Source organism: Narcine bancroftii, chromosome 5, assembly GCF_036971445.1.
Source record: "Narcine bancroftii isolate sNarBan1 chromosome 5, sNarBan1.hap1, whole genome shotgun sequence".
NCBI lineage: Eukaryota > Metazoa > Chordata > Chondrichthyes > Torpediniformes > Narcinidae > Narcine > Narcine bancroftii.
Genome location: NC_091473.1, coordinates 185,105,092 through 185,125,078, shown reverse-complemented (window position 1 = coordinate 185,125,078; position 19,987 = coordinate 185,105,092).

The following is a 19,987-nucleotide window of genomic DNA, read 5'->3' as shown; positions in this document are numbered from 1 at the left end:
TATACAACATCAACCTGTTCCCCTCTATCCACCGCATCCATTATATCATTTTCATTATATTGTAGCTTAATGTACATGCACTTTATAAATCTTTTAATTATCATTGTGCCTGAAATCACATATTTAGAGCTACTTTCTTCTGGTAATCTGAGCCTGTGGCCCAATTTATCTTTCAAATAAGTTTTGAATTGATGATATGGAAACAGTTACCATGTGTTATTCCATATTTGTACTTCAACTGTTCAAATTTTAATAAATTATTCCCCAAAAACAAAATTTCTATTCTTTTGATTCATTTTCTCTCCAATTCTCTTAAGGAAATGTTATCCATCGTAAAAACGATTAGCTGCTTTTGCATCAATATTAATTTTGATAATTGGTAATTTGTTTTTTTTTTCCTTTCTAAGTGGATCTTCTTCCATATATTCAATAAATGATACAGTACTGGCGTGCTTATATATTGTACCAGCTTTTCATCTCACTTATAAAGAATATGTTCTGGTACATTCTCCCCCATTTTATCTAGCTCTCTCTTAGTCCATCCTGGTAAAAATCTGATAAATACCTTAATTGTGCTGCTCTATAATGAATTTTAAAGTTTGGTTACTGCAAACCAATTTTGCTGTACCTCACTGTTAATTTATCCAATGCTATCCTCGTTTCCTCCTTTCCACAAGAATTTCCAAATAATTCTCTTTAGTTCATTAAAGAATATCTCTGTTAAGGGAATTGGTAATGATTGAAATAAGTATTTTATCCTTGCTACGACATTCATTTTAATGCAATTTACCCTCCCTATCAACCTTAGCGGCAATTCTTTCCAATGTTCTAAGTCTTCCAGCAATTTCTTTATTTTTGGCTGCTAATTTAATTTGTACAGATGGCTTACATTATGATCTAACCTAATACCTCGGTATCGGATTGCTTGTGTTTGCCATTTAAATGGTGATTCTTTATTTAAATTCTGTATAATCTGTATTTCTCATTGGCATCACTTCACTCTGATTTGCGTTGATCTTGTCCCACAATATTTCTCCATACTCGTTCAATTTCTTATGTAATTCTTTTATTGATATTTCTGGTTCTGTTCAGTATACTATGATGTGATCTGCAAATAAACTGATTTTATACTCTTTCTCCTTTATTTTAATCCCTTTTCTTCTATTTTCTGTTCTTATCAGTTCTGCCAATTGTTCTATTGCTCAAGCGAACAGTGAAGGTGATAATGGATATCCCTGTCTAGTTGACTTACTTAATTTAAATTGGTTTGATACATATCCATTTAATGTGACCTTCGACAATGTTCCATAATGTTCCGTTATGGTTTAATCCAATTAATATATTTTTTCTGGTACATTGAACTTCTGTAATACTTTAAATCAATAATTCCATTCTGCTCTCTCAAAGGCATTCTCTGCATCCACTGTTGACTTCTTGTTTCCTTGAACAGCATGAATTAGATTAATAAATTTACAGATATTATCCGCTGTTCATCTTTTCTTAATAAGTACAGTTTGATCTTCTTTTAATATTTTTGTTACACAATCGGCCAATCTGTCTGCTAAAAATTTCGCAATTATCTTATAATCTGAATTAAATAGAGATATTGGTCTATATGATGCCGATTTTAGTGGATCCTTTCCCGTCTTTGGTATTACTGTAATTATTGCGGTCTTACATGAATCTGACAAGTTTTGTGTTTCTTCCATCTGGTTCATTACTTCCAGGAGAGGAGGAATTAATAATTCTTTAAATGTATTATTGAATTCTATTGCGAATCCATCCTCTCCAGGCGTTTTGTTGTTCGGGAGCTATTTTAATATATCCTGTACTTTCTCTATTTTGAATGGTTTTCTCAGTTTGTCTTGTTTCTCTTCTTGCAATTTCGGCAGTTAAATTTTTGATAAAAACTCCTCTACTCTATTATCTTTCCCCTCATTCTCAGTTTGTTATATTCATTCATAAAATTCATTAAATTTCTCATCAGTGTCTATTAGGTTATATGTAATTTGTTTATCCTTTTTCCTTGAAGCCAATAGAGTTTTATTTTAATCTTGTTCTAAGCTGCCAAGCTAATATTTTATGAGATTTTGTTCTCCTAGTTCATAATACTTTTGTTTATTTTCATTATGTTCTTCTCCACCTTATACATTTTTAATGTTTCGTACATTTTTTTGTCCCCAATTCTCTCCCTTTTGTGACATCATCGCTTTTTACCAGTTTCTTTTCTGTAGTTACTATCTCCCTTTTCAACTGCTCTATTTCCCAATTGTAGTCCTTTTTTAAAATCTTAGTTACGTACCTTATTATTTGCCTTCTTATGAAGGCTTTTATTGCGTCTCATAATATAAATTATTCTTTCACTGATTCCGTATTTATTTCAAAATATGTTTTAATTCGTCATTCAATAAACTCTTTAAATTCCTGCCTTTTAAGTGGCATGGAGTTTAACCTCCATCTATATGTTCAAGGTGAGATTTCCTCCAGTTCTATTGCTAATAACAGGGGTGAATGATCTAGCTTTATATTCAGCTTTCCTAATTCTTCCTTTAATATGGGCTCACAACAAAAACATAACGATCCTAGAGTATGTTTTATGCCTTTTTAAATAAAATGAGTGTTCCTTCTCTCTTGCGTGCCGTCTCCTCCATATATCCATAAGTTTCATTTTCTGCATTGATTTAACCATACATCTGGCCGCTTTATTGTTTTTACTAGTCTTTTGTCCAGTTTTACCCAACATTGGATCCAAATTAAGGTTAAAATCCATTCCTAGGAATATATTTCCTTGTGTATGAACAATCATCAAAAACTACTTGCCTTAAATTTTGTTCCTCCTCATTAGGTGCATATATATTGAGAAATTCCGTATTTATCGTAGCCAACACAAGGGTCTTACCAGGGATTCCAACCGCGACAAGTACCGGGTAATAAATCCTTGCGATGTGGTAAATGGCTGGATAGTCCATGATCCTTGTGAAGCAGCGATAGGCGGTACCGCTGAGGCGTTTAACCCACATTTATACAAGAGAAGCAAAGTCCACTGAGATCAGGAGTCCGTCACACGAGAAACAACACGCTGAGCAAATAATTTGAGAGAGTTATTTTTAATCCGTGTGCCACCTTATAACTGATTTGGCCCGTCATGGGAGAGCATGAATAATAATTATGAATGCATCAATAGTCATGTTTGTAAAGTTCTTATAAGGGAATTATGAAAATATTTCTTGTGTGTCTGCGTTCAGCTCCACAAATAAGAAAGCTCGTTTGGTTCAAGATTTAAACAATCGAGTTTAACCTTTTGGATTCCCGCCATTTCTAACCTTTCATAATATCTACTCCGGACTGGGCCATTGGGAAAACGACAGCACGGTCACCAGTTCGAAGCAGCAGCTGCTTGGGTGTATAACCAACCCAGAAAACGGGGACGCGGAGTTGATCAGCCAGTTGGTCATCACTGAAAACAGAAACATTTAGTCCAAAGGAATAAAAAATATAATCCCAATGCATTTATGCAGGAAACAGGAGTGATAAACAAGGGCGGATGGGTTAGTGTAGCAGTTAGCGCCAGGACTCGATTTTATTGGGAAACTTTATTTATAATTTAAAATACATATAAAAACAAATAAGAAGACAAACTAAACAGAACTACCTTCTCCATCCAACCCCAACACACAACAGACCCCATAAGGGGCACAAAAATCATCTATCAGTTAATCAATTACAAATGCTGTGTGATATTTCAAATTACTGTAAAAAGAATTTAAGATATTTTTAACCCCATAAATTCCAAATAGCGTGATCAGAGCAATGACTTTATACAGCGCGAATGATGGGGACCAGGATTCGAAATCACGTTGTATGTAACTATTTCTACATTTACCCCATGTCTGTGTTGGTTTTTACTGGGGATTCCGGTTTCCTCCCACCGTTCGTAACATAGCGGGGGCATAGGTTAATTGGGCAGCACGGACTCGTGGGCCGAAATGTCCGCTTATCGGGGCAATGTGTTCCTGACGCTCTGCCCACTATGGTGGGAAATTGGATGTCTGCAACACAGGTCAATGTAACAATTCTGACCAATCCATTGGTTACTCGGGTCACGGCTCCACACTCACGTCAATTGTCACTATGTCTCTCCCCATTCACGCTTCGTCATCTTTCCCTGACTTCTCATATATCTATTCACCTTTTGTATAAGAAATACCAGCTCTGAGTTCTTTTCACGGTGACTCCCCGTCTGCTTCAGATGCTTTCGGTGACGGTTCCTCGCCGCTGCCCACACATTTTGACCTGCTTCCATCCACGAATCCTCGAGGAGCTGCTGCGAGGGATATTTTGAACTCTGCGGACGGGGGCTGTCCACCCCGCTCTTCACCGTATCTGCAGGTGCCTTTGACTGGCCGCCTACTGTAATAGCCCACGCCCAAACTGGGGAAACTCCGATGCTCATTTAGAATACTGAGCACTTTATCTCCTGTCCCGCCAAGGCCTATGTAAGGAGTTTCCTTGGTGAAATATTGACGCACCCAATTTGGGGAATTGACTCAATTTTGCTGACTGCAGTTTGTCTCCACTTTCCTTCCGTTCCCCATCCCAAAAAAGGCCAAATAAATGCTGGAGGAAGGGTACAGTAAACATTGGGAATATATATATATATATATATATAATATATATGTGTGTGTGTGTGTGTGTGTGTGTGTGTGTGTGTGTGTGTGTGTGTGTGTGTGTGTGTGTGTGTGTGTGTATATATGAAATATAATATATATTTGAACCTGCTATGGACGCTGAGAGAATGGCCGTGTTCCTCCAGCAACTCTATGTGTTTTCACTACAGTCACCTAGCTGACCTATTTCCCTCTTATTGGCTTCCTCGTCACTGTTTGTAATGCTGCAGACAACCGTGTCGCCGTCGGCAAATTTTCAGCTTGAATTTGAATTTCGCCTGGACACAAAGTCATGTGTATAGAGCGAGTAGAGGAGTTTGCTCTACACTGTAGGTGCAGCAAACACTGCGAAACTGGACAGATCAGGCGATTGTGCTGTAAACTCTTGTTTCAGACGCCATTTATGCCTGTTTGATATTGATCAAATTCCACGATGCGAGACAGTGGCGATGGATCAAATAGAAGAAATAACTGTACATCATTCTATATGTAAATGGAATCCGTAGTTTTTACAACAGTATAAACTGCCAGTTTTGAAACATTTGATGGGGTACAGTAGAAATGGAATCAACTGATATGATCGAATGGTAAAACTTTAGTTAAGGCACCGTTATATCAGAAACAGACCATTTCATTTTCTTTGAATAATCCTTTTTTGAATGATTGGTAATCAGAAGGAATAATATTAGTGGAGGATTGCTTTAAAGTATATTTTTTCTTTCGTTTCATAGACTAAGAGAGAAATTTGGAATATAACAAAACACATCACTTGCTTCTTTTTAAGTACGAGATTTGTATTTGAAACCAACAATGTTGAGTTTATATTACCTGGTCATACGAAAATTGAGACATTAATTGTTGATAAGGGTAGAAAGGGATTTATTTCATAAATGTTCCTGTTATTAAAGGAAAAGATGAAAAGGTAGATGCATATCTATCTATCTATCTATCAATCAATCTATCTATCTATCTATCTATCTATCTATCTAACTATCTATCTATCTATCTATCTATCTATCTATCTATCTATCTATCTATCTATCTATCTATCTCTATCTCTCTATATATATAAAATAAAGGATAAATGGGAAAAAGTCCTATCTATTCCTACCTCTGTGGACGAATGGTCAGATGACTGGATAGTGTTACAAAATTCACTAATGTACGTTATAGTTAGTTAATTATAATTTATTGCATCAGTTATATTAACTCCTGAAAAATTGAAAAAATATGGATTTAGAGGGCTTGATTTATGTTTTAGGTGTGGTGATCAGACAGGTAATTTTTTACATCAGTGTGGGAACGTACAAAGGTTCAGACATTTTGGGGAAAATTAATTTACGAGCTTTCTTAAAAATATATTTATATGTTGATCCATGGGTATGTTGATTGCGATATATGAATACAATTACGGCAAATGTACGTTTGGAGAAACGTCAAATTTCATTTATACGTCTTGGACTGGCGTTGGCGAGAAAATGTGTAGATGTTACTTGGAAAAATGAGGTTGAATTGAGTATACAACAATGGCATAATGAAATTGAATCATGTATTTATATGGAGAAGAAAACCTATAATTTTCGGAATATTAATTTTTTTGTTAAAATGTGGAGTTTGTATTGGAAATGTATTGGTTTCCATTTTAAGTAAAAGTTTTATAAGTGATGAAAGATGTAAATGGTCGGCACACCGTACAACAACCGGTCATAACATGATATTATTGTGTTTTTCTTTAATAATGCACCGAGGTGTGGGGATGGTTGTAGAGGGTGGGATAGGTCAGTGGGGGAGGGAAGGAATAATATTTTATAAAACATTTAAATAAAATGACAATTAAAAAGACGCGATTTAGGACGTTAGTCTGTGGAACTCACGCTCTTTAACAGCAGTTTCTCACTTTCCGGTTTGGATTATCCAGCTTCACAATCTATGGGATAATGACTAAAGGACACTGGAGAAAGGGTGAAAGGAGAAATATGAGGTGGAGCTTCTTCACAAAGAGTGTAGTGGGAATGTGGGACGAGCTGCCAGTTGTGGTGGAAAATGAAGGGTCCGTTTTAAAATTTAGGCAGACTTTGGACAGGTACATGCATGGGTGGGTATGGAAGGCTATGAGCTGGGTGCAGTTCAGTGGGTCTCGGCAGAATAATAGTTCATAACAGACTAGAAGGGCAGAAGGGCCTGTTTCTGTGCTGTAATGGTATGATTCCTTGCCTACACATATGATCCGAATATCAAAAATGCAATGATTTGGTGCATATATATAATCAATGTATGTATATTGTAACAGAGTTCTGTGTTGTGTATTGGCAATATGGGATGGTTAAACCGTTGAAGAATACAATGAGGCCGATTGGCACTAAAGTTGTGGTGACACTGATGAAGATCGTGTATATTCTTCATAAGGATGAGGTCTAATATTTAGCTTTAGGAACGCAGCGCCATGGCAAGTGGTCAATGAGGACCAAAGGTTTTATTGCGAAGACGTAGGGAATATACCTCACACAGCTCCATATTGTAACAATTTTCCTCACAACCATAGCCTTTCGGTCGTTGCAATACCTTCCCCACAGCCTCACACCACAAATTGCGACGTCGCGATCGAACGTGAAAGCCACTATCAGCCTAACCGAACAGTCCGTGGCTCCCAACCGAAGGACAAGTGTCAGCGTGCTGATTGGAGTGAAGAGCAAATTCGGAGCATAAATGTAGATGTTATGCACCGTGACAGACCACAATTCCTCCGCCACTTGATCACAATCGCAATTAAATTAATTGTAAAGACAGAAAAAAGTCAGTTCAACCGCGCCAATCCGTATCCTTTTCAGGTTATATTTGTGCCCGAAAACGTTGTCATTTATCCGACCCTATGTCGGAAAAGGATGGCTGAGGATCAGAGAGTGGGAACGGAGCGGGTCCGGTCTCTTTCTCTCTCACTCATTCTTTCCCTCTGCCTCCCCCCACTTTCCCCCCCGACCCCAGATCGACGAAAGCAGCGGACCGGAGTGTGATCGGAGAGTGGTTTAGATTGGTGACTCTGAACACCTGGTCGGTGAAGGGACGATCTGCGCAGTCACCGAGACGAGATCAGTGACTTTTTAAAATAGTTTTCTTTTATTTTTCCCACTATGAACCATATCAAACAAAATATATACATTAAATATACACAGTGGCATTTTCTACCTTCGCCCCATACCTTCCAACTCCCTCCAAATCCAATAAATAATCAACATATACAATACAATAAAGCCATTAAACAATGTTATCCCACAATGAAAAATAAACACGAAAAATGTAGTTGTATTGGTTTCCATTTTAAGTAAAAGTTTTAGAAGTGATGAAATATGTAAATGGTCGGCACACCGTACAACAACCGGTTATAACATGATATTATTGTGTTTTTCTTTAATAATGCACCGAGGTGTGGGGATGGTTGTAGAGGGTGGGATAGGTCAGTGGGGGAGGGAAGGAGGGTAGTAGAATTTTATAAAACATTTAAATAAAATGATAATTAAAAAGACGCGATTTAGGACGTTAGTCTTTCCCTCTGCCTCCGCCCACTTTCCCCCCTGACCCCAGATTTTTCTTTTATTTTTCCCACTATGAACCATATCAAGCAAAATATATACATTAAATATACACAGTGGGATTTTCTACCTTCGCCCCATACCTTCCAACGCCCTCCAAAACCAATAAATAATCAACATATACAATACAATAAAGCCATTAAACAATGTTATCCCACAATGAAAAATAAACACGAAAAATGTGTCATCTACTTTTCCACACTGGATCAAGTCGTTTTGTCTTCTTATCATTTTCGGGCGTGGAGGTCCGAGGCAAACCCTCTCTGCTATATTCCATGCATGGTTCACAAATATGTTCAAATAATGAGACTTTATTTTTTAAATTATATTTTATTTTTTCCAATGGAATACATTTAAGTATTTCCCTGTACCATTGCTGTATTGTAAGGCCCTATTCCTTTTTCCAATTTAACATTATACATTTTTTTTTGCTTCTGCAAAGGCTATCATAAAAATATTTTTTCCGTTTTATTCCAGTTGAGGCCTAATTCCTTAATTCTTATCAAGCTTAGAAGAAAGATCTCTGGATTTTTGGTATGTGAGTTTTCGTGATTTTATTTAATATCCGATTTAGATCTTCCCAAAACATTTTCACGTTCTCACATGCCAAAATTGCATGTACTGTTCTTCCCATTTCCTTACAGCGAAGAAATCTATCTGATAATGTTGGAATCCATTTTCTTAAATTTTGGGGCGTGCTATATAACCTGTGTAACGAATTATACTGTATCATGCGTAACCTTGTGTTTATTATATTCTTCATCGTTCTAGAATATAACTTCTCCCATGTTTCATTTTTTATCTTTATGTTGAAATCCTTTTCCCAGTTTTGTTTGGGTTTATAGCTTATTTCATCGTTTTTCTTATATTGCTGCTTAATATACATGTTCGTTATAAATCTTTTAATTATCATTGTGTCTGAAATCACATATTAAAAGCTGCTTTGTTCTGGTAATCTGAGTCTGTTGCCCAATTTAATCATTTAAATAATCTTTGAACTGATGATATGCAAAAATTTTACCATCAGTTATTTCATATTTGTACGTCAACTGTATAAATGTTGATAAATTATTTCCCAAAAAAACAATTTTATATTATTTTGATTCCATTTCTCTCGCATTCTCTAAAAGAAAGTTTATCTATAGTAAAATGGATTAGCGGATTTTGCATCAATATTAATTTTGATAATTGGTAATTTGTTTTTATTTTTTTCCTTTCTAAGTGGATCTTCTTCCATATATTGAATAAATGATGCAATACCGGTGAGCATTTATATTGTACCAGCTTTTCATCCCAGTTATAAATTATTTTCGGCTACCTTCTCCCTCTTTTATCTAGTTCTATATTACTTCAGTCTGGTGTTTCCCTTGTCTGGTATAAATCTGATAAATACCTTAATTGTGCTGCTCTATAATAATTTTTAAAGTTTGGTAACTGCAAACCATCTTAGTTGTACCTCTCTGTTCATTTATCAAATGTTGTCCTCGGTTTCCCCCTTTCCACAGGAATGTCCTTATTATTCTCTTTAGTTAAGTAAAGAATTTCTGTGTTAAGGAAATTGGTAACGATTCAAATAACTATTTTATCCTTGGGAAGAGATTCATTTTAATTCAATTTACCCACTCTATCAACGTTAGCGGTAATTCATTACAATATTCTATGTCTTTATGCAATTTACTTATTAGTGCCTGATAATTTAATTTGTACAGGTGGCTTGTTATTATCTAACCTTGTACCTCGGTATCAGATTGTTTTTGTTTGCCAATTCATGGTGATTCTTTTTTTAAATTCTGTATAATCCAGAATTGGCATCACTTCCCTTTTATTTTCGTTGATCTTTATCCCCGATATTTCTCCATACTCGTTCAATTTCTTACGTACTTCTTTTATTAATATTTCTGGTTCTATTATTTATACTATGATGTCATCTGCAAATAAACTGATTTTATATTCCTTCTCCTTTATTTTTATCCCTCTTCTTTTATTTTCTGTTCTTATCAGTTCTGCCAGTTGCTGAAGTGAACTGTGAGTGGGATAATTGACATTCCTGTCTAGTTGACCTACTTAATTTAATTGGTTTGATACATATCCATTAACTGTTAATTTCACCATTCCTCCATTATATAATGCTTTAATCAAATAATATATTGTTCTGGTTGATTGAACCTCTGTAATACTTTAAATCAATAATTCCAATCTACTCTCTCAAAGGCATTCTCTCCGTCTAATGCAACAGCCACTGTTGGTTTCTTGTGTCCTTGAACTGCATGAATTAGATTAATAAATTTAAAGACATTAATCACTGTTCGTCTTTTCTTCATAAATCCAGTTTGAGCTTGTTTGGTACACAATGTGCCAATCTGTTTGGTAATAATTTCGCTATTATCTTATAATCTGAATTAAGTAGAGTTATTGGTCTATATGACGCTGGTGTTAGTGGATCCTTTCCTTCTTTGGTATTACTGTAATTATTGCTGTCTAACATGAATCTGGCAAGTCTTGTGTTTCTTCTATCTGGTTCATTATTTCCAGGAGAAGAAGAATTAATAACTCTTTAAATGTTTGATAGAATGCTATTGTGAATCCATCCTCTCCAGGCGTTTTTTTTTTGTTCAGCAGATTTTTAAAATATCTTCTGTACTTCCTCTATTTCAAATGGTTTTATCAGACTGTTTTGTTCCTCTTCTTGCAATTTCGGCAGTTCAATTTTAGCTAAAAACTCTTCTATTTTCTAATTTTTCCCATCGTTCCCAGTTTGATATAATTGTTCATAGAAGTCCTTAAACATCATTAATCTCTATTAGGTTACATGTAATTTGTTTGTCATTTTTCCTTGGTGCCAATACATTTCTTTTAGTTAGTTCAATTTAAAGTTGCCAGGCTAATATTTTATGTTTTCGTTCTCCCAGTTCGTAATACCTTTGCTTTATTTTCATTATCTTCTTCTCTACCTTATTCATTTGTAATGTTTTGTACTTTATTGTATTGCCCACCAATTCTTTCCCTTTCGTTATATCATCCCTTTTTACTAGTTCCTTTCTGTAGTTACTATCTCACTTTCCAAATGCTCTATTTCCCGATTGAAGTCCTTTTGCAGCTGAGTAATATAACGTATTATCTGCCCTCTAATGAAGACTTTCATTGCGTCCCATAATATAAATTTGTCTTTCACTGATTCCGTATTTATTTCAAAATATGTTTTAATTTGGCATTCAATAATCTCTCTAAATTCTTGTCTTTTAATTAGCATGGAGTTTAACCTCCACCTATATGTTCTTGGTGGGATGATCTCCAGTTCTGTTGCTAATAAAAGGGGTGAATGATCAGATAGTAATCTAGCTTTGTATTCAGTTTTCCGAACTCTCCCTTGAATGTGGGTCGACAACAAAAACATATCAATCCGAGAGTATCTTTAACGTCTACATGAATTTTTTGTCTCTTCCTAACTTTTTTCTTTTGTGAAGAGGGCTGTTTTTTCCTTACCGGCCACTACTCCATCACGTGAATCCACGACTAGATAAGTGGCTTAAACGGAAAGTGTTGGGGAAGCATGAATCGTTAGACTAAAATGCGATCTGACAGCGTTTGTTTCTTTGGGAATAACGTATTCGCCAAATGGAAATAAAAATACACGGAACTACATACAGGTCGAAAAATGAGTTTGGAGGTGAGAACTCAGGTTCTTCTTCGAATTTCAGGGGCGATTATGTGGATTATTTTAAAAATTTAGACATACTTACTGTAACACCCCATTTTTCCCTCCAGTCTGTGCCGCCCACCTTACAGGCAATTAACCTGCATCTCCGGTCCGTTTTGAACAGTTGAAAGAAACCGGAGCCCCAAGGAAAAACCCGCTCGGACACGGGGAGAACGTACAGGCAACGCGGGATTCGAATCCATGTCCCCTGATCGCTGGCACCAGAAAGGCGGTGCTCGGACCGGGCCGCCCTACATCGCTCTGTTGGGCGGAAATTGGGCAGTGAAGATTGTCTTGGTTGTGAATATTTCATTGCATCGAGGGGCCCCGAGAAGATTTTTAAAAATTGTCAATAATGCGATGGAAACTGCATCAACGTAAATGCGGGAATGATGTTAATATGGACACCGATTTTACGGATGGGATTGTAAAAATGAACAGGACACAAACAGATTAAAATGCAGTCTAAATTAAGAAAAATTAAACAATGCACAAAAGTGCAGAAGAAATTCAACCATCGGGGAATAATATCTCAACCCGAAAGGCAGCATCTGTGCGGGTTGTCCAGGCTAGATGTGGTCAAGGACAAGAGCAACTTAGAACCGAGACCCTCGTTGCCAATACCAGTGTTTGACCAGGGATTCCAACGGCGATCACTACCGGATAGTAAATCCTGGCGATGTGGTAAATGGCTGGATAGTCCACGAATCTGGTGAAGCAGCGATCGGCGGTACCGCTGAGGCGTTTAACCCACTCATATACAAGAGAAGCAAAGTCCGCTGAGATCATGAGTCCGTCACGCCAGAAACAACCCACTGAGCAAACAATTTGAGAGAGTTATTTTTAATCCGAGTGCTACCGTGTATCTGATTTGGCCCGTCAGGGGAGAGCATGAATAGTAATTATGAATGTATCAATAGTCATGTTCCTAAAATTCTTCGAAGACAATTATGAAAATGTTGCTTGTGTGGCTGCGTTCAGCGGCACAAATAAGAAAGCTGGTTCAGTTCAAGATTTCGAAAATCGGGGTTAACCCTTTGGATATCGGCCATTTCTAACCTTTCATAATATCTACTCCCGACTGGGCCCCTTGGTAAACGACAGTACGAATATCAGTTAGAAGCAGCTGCTGCTTGGGTGAATAAGAAGTCCCGGAAAATGGGAACGCGGAGTAGATGAGCTTGTTGGTCGTCACTGAAAACAGAAACATGGATTTCAAAGGGATAAAAAAATTAACTCAGAACCATTCATGAAGGAAACAGGAGTGATAAACAAGGGCGGCTTGACTGGTGCAGCACTAAGCGCCACGACTTGAATTTCTTGGAAATTTTATTTATAATTTTAAATACATATAAAAAAAACAAAACAAACTAAAATAAACAGAACTATCCTCCCCCTCCCAACCTCCACCCACGATACCCCACAAGCGGAGCACAAAAAACATATATCAGTTAATTACTTACATACGCTGTGTGATGTTTCAAATAACAATTAAAAATATTAGCATATTTCCAATCTCATAAATTATAAAAAGGGTGACCAGAGGAATGACTTTATACAGCGCGAATGATTGGGACTAGGATTTGAATCTTGCACTGCCTGTAAGCATTCGTATGTTCTCGCCTTGTCTGCATGGGTTTACTCCTGGGGCTCCGGGTTCCTCGCACCGTTGGCAACATAGCGTTGTCGACACGGACTCTTGGGTCGAAATGGCCGGTTACCAAGGCAATGTGTTACTGACGCTGTACCCTTGTTGGCGTGAAATTCTATGTCTCGAACAAAGCGCCCTGTTACAATTCTGACTAATCTGTTGGTTACACGGATCATGGCTCCAGAGTCACGACAGTTCTCAATGAGTCTCATGCACCACGCCTCGTCCTGTTGCCCCTAATTGAAATATATCTATTCACCTGTTATAAAAGAAATCCCACCTCTTGTTTAGTTCACAGTGTCTCCCCGTCTGCTTCAGATGCTTTTAGGGTCTCGCAGCTGCTCCCATACTTTTACTTGCTTCCATCCACGAATCCTCGAGGAGCTGCTGCTAGGGACATTTTAAACTCTGCGCTGTCCACCCCGCTCTTCACCGTATCTGCAGGTTCCATTGACTGGCCGCCTACTGTTTCGACCCAATTCAAAACTGGGGTAACCCCGATGATTCTTTCGAATACTGAGCACTTTTTCTCCTGTCCCCCAAATCCCTTTGTCAGGAGTTTCCTTGGTGAAATTGGCCCGCACCCAATTTGGGGAATTTGCTCAATACTTGCTTAATGCAAGTTGCCTCAACTTTCGTTCCGTTATCCATCCCAAAAGAAGGCCAAATAATGTGGAAGGTTTCATTAATGTGTTCCAAACTTCATGAAAGCACAAGCACAAACGAAATAGGAGCATGAGTGGGACCTGGCTTATGGAGCCTGCACTAAAACACATAAATGCAGGAGGAAGGGCTCAGGAAACATCGGAAATATATATCTTTGAACCTACTATGGAGCTTGCGAGACTGGCCGTGTTTCTCCAGCATCTCTGTGTGTTTTCACTACAGTCAACCAGCTGATCTATTTCCCTCTTATTGGTTTCCTCGTTGCTGTTTGAGATTCTGCAGACAACCGTGGCGTCGTCAGAAAATTGGTAGCTTGCATTTGAATTGTGCCTGGACATAATGACATTGGTGTAGAACGAGTGGAGCAGTGGGCTCTGCATGGTAGGTGTAGCAAACACTGCGAAACGTGAGACAGCAGGCGACTATTCCCTAAACCCTTTTTAAAGACACGATTTAGTATATTAGTCTGTTGAAATCATGGCTTGACAGCAGTTTCTCACTTTCCGCTTTGGATTGTCCAGCTGCACAATCTATTGGATACTGACCAGAGGACACCGGTGAAAGGATGAAGGTAGAAACATGAGGGGGAACTTCTTCACACAAATTGTGGAAGGAGTGTGGAAAGAGCTGCCAGTTGTAGTGAGAAATGCTGCGTCCATTCTACCTTTTATGCCTTTTCGGTACATGAATTGGAGGCCTATAGAGAGCTATGTACTGGGTGCGGGTCAGTGGGACTAGGCAGAATAATAGTTCAGCACAGACTAGAAGGGCTGAAGAGCATGTTACTATGGTTATTTGAACACACATGTTTCGAACATCAACAATACAATAATTTGGTGCATATATCTCTATTTATGAATATGTATACAAACACACAAACACAAACACATTAATTATCTGTGACCTCAATTGTCAAAGTCGTCCTTGTTCAACAATCCAGTGACTACCAGCGGCGTAGTTCCCATTGCCAATCACGACTTACTGAAAGAGGGAGGGGGAAATGGTGGGACAGAAACAAATTAAACATACATACACATCACAGGAACTTCGTTTATGCACAAGAGTTGCAAACTTAATTCCAGTAATCTTGAAATAGTCATCTCCGAGTCACACGTGGCGACATCGATTTATATCCCTTCCCAATCTGCAGATCATTTGGAAGATTTATTTGAACACGAATCGGAAGATTCACGTACTACGCCATCACGTTAATGTAAAGAGCTATTTCCACAAAATTTTCAGCTCCTTCCTGAGTCTCCTCTGGGATAAGTTGTAGATACACGTGTTGGTGAAGGTACTGAGATATTCAAACATTAATGCACATTTCTGCAGAATATATGTCGGGTTATTTAGATATCTGTCCGTGTAAATATAATTTTGAGTTTGTCATTTTGATTGAAACACGCCATAGGGGATCCACAAAAAAATAAAATTGGCGGAGAGAGAAAACAACAAATCCATTGACTTTCTGCGGTTTTACTCCTCCGGATCTGTCTACTTCACAATGTTTCTCCAGAGACTCCTACGTATTTTATTTGCCGCAATGACATGACGGACGGTTAAAACGTTGAACAATACAATGAGGCCTATTGGCAATAACGGTGCAGTGACGCAAAGGAAGACGGCATATATTCTCCAGAAAGATAAGGTTGAATATTCAGCTTTGGCCACGCAGCGCCATGGCAAGTGGTCAATGAGGACCAAAGGTTTAATTACGAAGGCGAATGGAACGCACCTCACTCAGGTCTAAATTGTAACAATTACCATCACAACCGTGGCTTTTCGATCGGTGCAATACCGTTCCCGCAGGCTAACACAACAAATTGCTATGTAACGATCGAACGTGAAAGCCACCGTCAACCAAACAGAACAGTCCATGGCTCCAAACCACAGGAGAAAGGTCAGAGTGCAGATTGAAGTGAAGAGCAAATGCGGAGAATAAATTTAAATGTTATTAATCTGCTCCAGCAACATACCGAAGACCACACACTTTAAATCAGCCATCGCCATTGATTCACCGTGAGATACCATAATTCCTCCGCCACAGAATCATAATTGCAATTAAATTTACTGTAAAGACACAAAAAACTAAGTTCAACCGCGCCAACCCGGATTCTTTTCACTTGATATTTGTGCCCGAAAACGATGTAATTTTTCCGTTCCTCTCTCGGACGAGGGTGGCTGAGGATCATAGAGTGGGAAGGCAGCAGACCCGGGCTATCTCTCGATCGCGCGCTCTCTCTCTCTGTCTCTCTCACTATCCCCCTTTCCCCCAACCCCAGGTGGATGACAACAGCGGACTGGATGCGATCTGAGAGCTGTTTAGATCGGGGACTCTGGACTCCAGGTCGGTGAAAGGCCGATCACATCAGATACCGAGTGTCTTGGGTAAACTTGTACCTCTCACTTTGTTCGTTTTAGATTGGGCACAGTGTTCGAACTACCGAACGAAAATAGACACACACTCCGAGAGCAGTTCAGTTTATACAAGTAATTATTACTAAATCTAAAGCTGAATTCACACTACAATATGCAAGCCCTTTCCCATTATACTTATCAACGCCTGGACTGGTCCCAACTGCCGAAGCGAGGCACATTTGTAGTTGGTTGCTGGGGCGCAGGTACCAGCTTCTCTACCTCCCTCGACCGGACATCATCTGGACTCTTGAAGTTCTTCTTCTTGCTGAGAGATGTATCCACCTCTTCCAGAGTCTCTCTCTTTAGCAGTGGGACCAGGGCTTATATTACCCAAAACTTGTTTACTTCAGATCTTATCTTTTTGAACAAATGGTTTATTATCTTCCTCTTGCTGATAGATGTTGCCACCTCTTGGAGAGTCTCTCACTTCAGAATGGGGCCATGGCTCATATCACCCCAAAAGTTGTTTACCTCAGATCCTATCTCTTTGAACAAATAGTTTATTATCTTCCTCTTGCTGAGAGATGTTGCCACCTCTTGGAGAGTCTCTCACTTCAGCAGTGGGAGCATGGCTCATATCACCCCAAAAGTTGTTTACTTCAAATCCCATATCTTTGAACAAATGGTTTAATTATCTTCAAGGTCTCCTAACAGTCTGCGACCAACAAATGTAAGCTGCTCTGGGCTTCATAAATGTAAATTAGATAATGTCTTCCTATTCAACTGCATCCTGGGCCCCATGGTGGGTGTTTACTAAATATGCATCCTGGGCTCGTGGTGGAATTTAGATTATGTCTGCTGATTCCAAACAGGTTCTCAGCATTGCAGCTGCAGAAGTAAAAACACAGTGTAATTCTTTCATTACACCGAGACCAGGTCAGTGCCTGGAACGGAAAGTGCTGTGGGGGAGCATGAATGGTTAGACAAAATGTGTTCGACAGCGTCTGTTTCTTTGGGAAGAACTAATTTACCAAATGTAAACAAAAATACACGAGGGTGCATAAAGGTCGAAGAACGGGTTTGGAGGTGAGATCTCAGGTTTTCATTCGAATTGCAGAGGCGTTTATACGGATACAAAAGAGTTTTATGCATATATATATATATATATATATATATATATATATATAAAACTTTGACATACTTTCTGTAACAGCCCATTCTGTCCTCCAGACCGTGCCGCCCAAGTTACGGGCAATTAAGCTACAACCCCGGTCCCTTGTGAACAGTGGGAAGAAACCGCAGCCCCCGGGAATTACCCGCCCAGATACTGGCAGAACGTACAGACCGCTGCGGGATTCGAACCCCCGTCCCCTTATCGCTGGCGCTGTAAAGGCGGTTTGCGGACCGGGCTGCCCAACATCGCTCAGTTGGGAAGAAATTGGGCAGTAAAGAATGTCTCGTTGTTGATCAATATTTAATCGTATTAAAGGGCTCCTGATTAAAAAAAATATTTTTTTGTCAGTAATGCGATGGAAACTGCATCAAAGTAAATGCAGGGACGATGTTAATATGGACACCGATTTTACAAATGGGATTATAAATTGAACAGGACTCAAACGGATTAAAATACAGTGAAAATAAAGTGAAATTAAACAATGCGTAAAAGTGCAGAAGAAATTCAACCATCGGGGACTAAAATCTCAATCGGAGAGGCAGCATCTGTGCGGAGAGTCGAGGCGAGATATGGAGAAGGACAAGAGCAACATAGAACTGAACCCCTCGGAGCCAACACCAGTGTCTTACCAGGGATTCCAACCGTGACAGGTACCGGGTAGTAAATCCTGGCGATGTGGTAAATGGCTGTATAGCCCATGATCCTTGTGAAGCAGCGATCGGCGGTACCGCTGTGGCCTTTAACCCACTCTTGGACAAGAGAATCACAGTCCGCTGAGAAATGGAGTCGGTAACGCCAGAAACAACCCACATAGCAAATAATTTGAGAGAGTTATTTTTAATCCGAGTGCCACCGTGTAACTGATTTGGCCCGTCAGGGGAGAGCATGAATAGTAATTATGAAATAGTCATGTTTGTCAAATTTTTCGAAGGAATTATGAAAATGTTACTTGTGTGGCTGCGTTCAGTGGCACAAATAAGAAAGCTGGTTCTGTTCAAGATTTCGAGAATCAGATATAACACTTTGGATTCCGCCCATTTCTAACCTTTCATAATATCTACTCCAGACTGGGCCCCTTGGTAAACGACTGCACGAACATCAGTTCGAAGCAGCTGATACTTAGGTGAATAACCATTCCCGGGAAACGGGTACACGGAGTTGATGAACTTGTTGGTCGTCCTTGAAAAGAGAAACATGGATTTCAAAGGGATAAATAAATATAATTCAAAACCATTTAGGCAGGAAACTGGAGTGATAAACAAGGGCGGCTGGGTTGTTGTAACAGTTAGCGTCAGGAATTGATTTTAAAAAAATATAATTTTAGAACATGTATAAAAACAAATAACAAGACAAAGGAACTTCCCACGCCCTCCCGGGGGATCCCACAGACCCCACAAGCGGAGCACAAAAATCATATATTAGTTAATTACTTACATGCACTGTGTGATGTTTTAAATTATAATAAAAATGTTAAAATATTTCTAATCCCATAAATTCCAAATAGGGTGACCAGAGGAGCGACTTTATACAGCGCCAGTGGTCGGGAACTGTTTCGCATCTCGCGTTGTCTGTTAGGGTTCGTACATTCTCTCCTTGTCTATGAGGGTTTACCCCGGGGTCTCCGGTTTCCTCTCACAGTTGGCAACATATTCGGTGGCGTATGTTAATTGGGCGACACTAACTCGTGGGCCGAAATGGCCGGTTACCGACGAAATATGTTACTGACGGTCTGCCCTTGTTGGAGGGAAATCCCGTCTAGAACACAGCTCCATGTAACAATTCTGACGAATCTGTGGGTTACTAGGGTGATGGCTCCACACTCACGTCACTTCTCACTGAGTCTCACGCACTTCACGACTCGTCTACTTGCCCCTAATTCTTATATATATATTCACTTGTTACATACAAATCCCAACTCTGGTTTAGTTCGCAGTGACACCCCGTCTGCTTCATATGCTTTCGGTGATATTTCCTCGCCGCTGCTCCCACACTTTCACCTGCTTCCATCCATGAATCCTCGAGGATCTGGTGCGAGAGACATTTGGAACTCTGTGGAGGTGCGCTCTCCTCCCCGCTCTGCCCCGTATCTGCAGGTGCCTTTGACTGGCCGCCTGGTGTAATGACCCCCGTCCAAATTGGGGAAACTCTGATGTTCATTCCGAAGCCTGAGCACGATGTCTCCTGTCC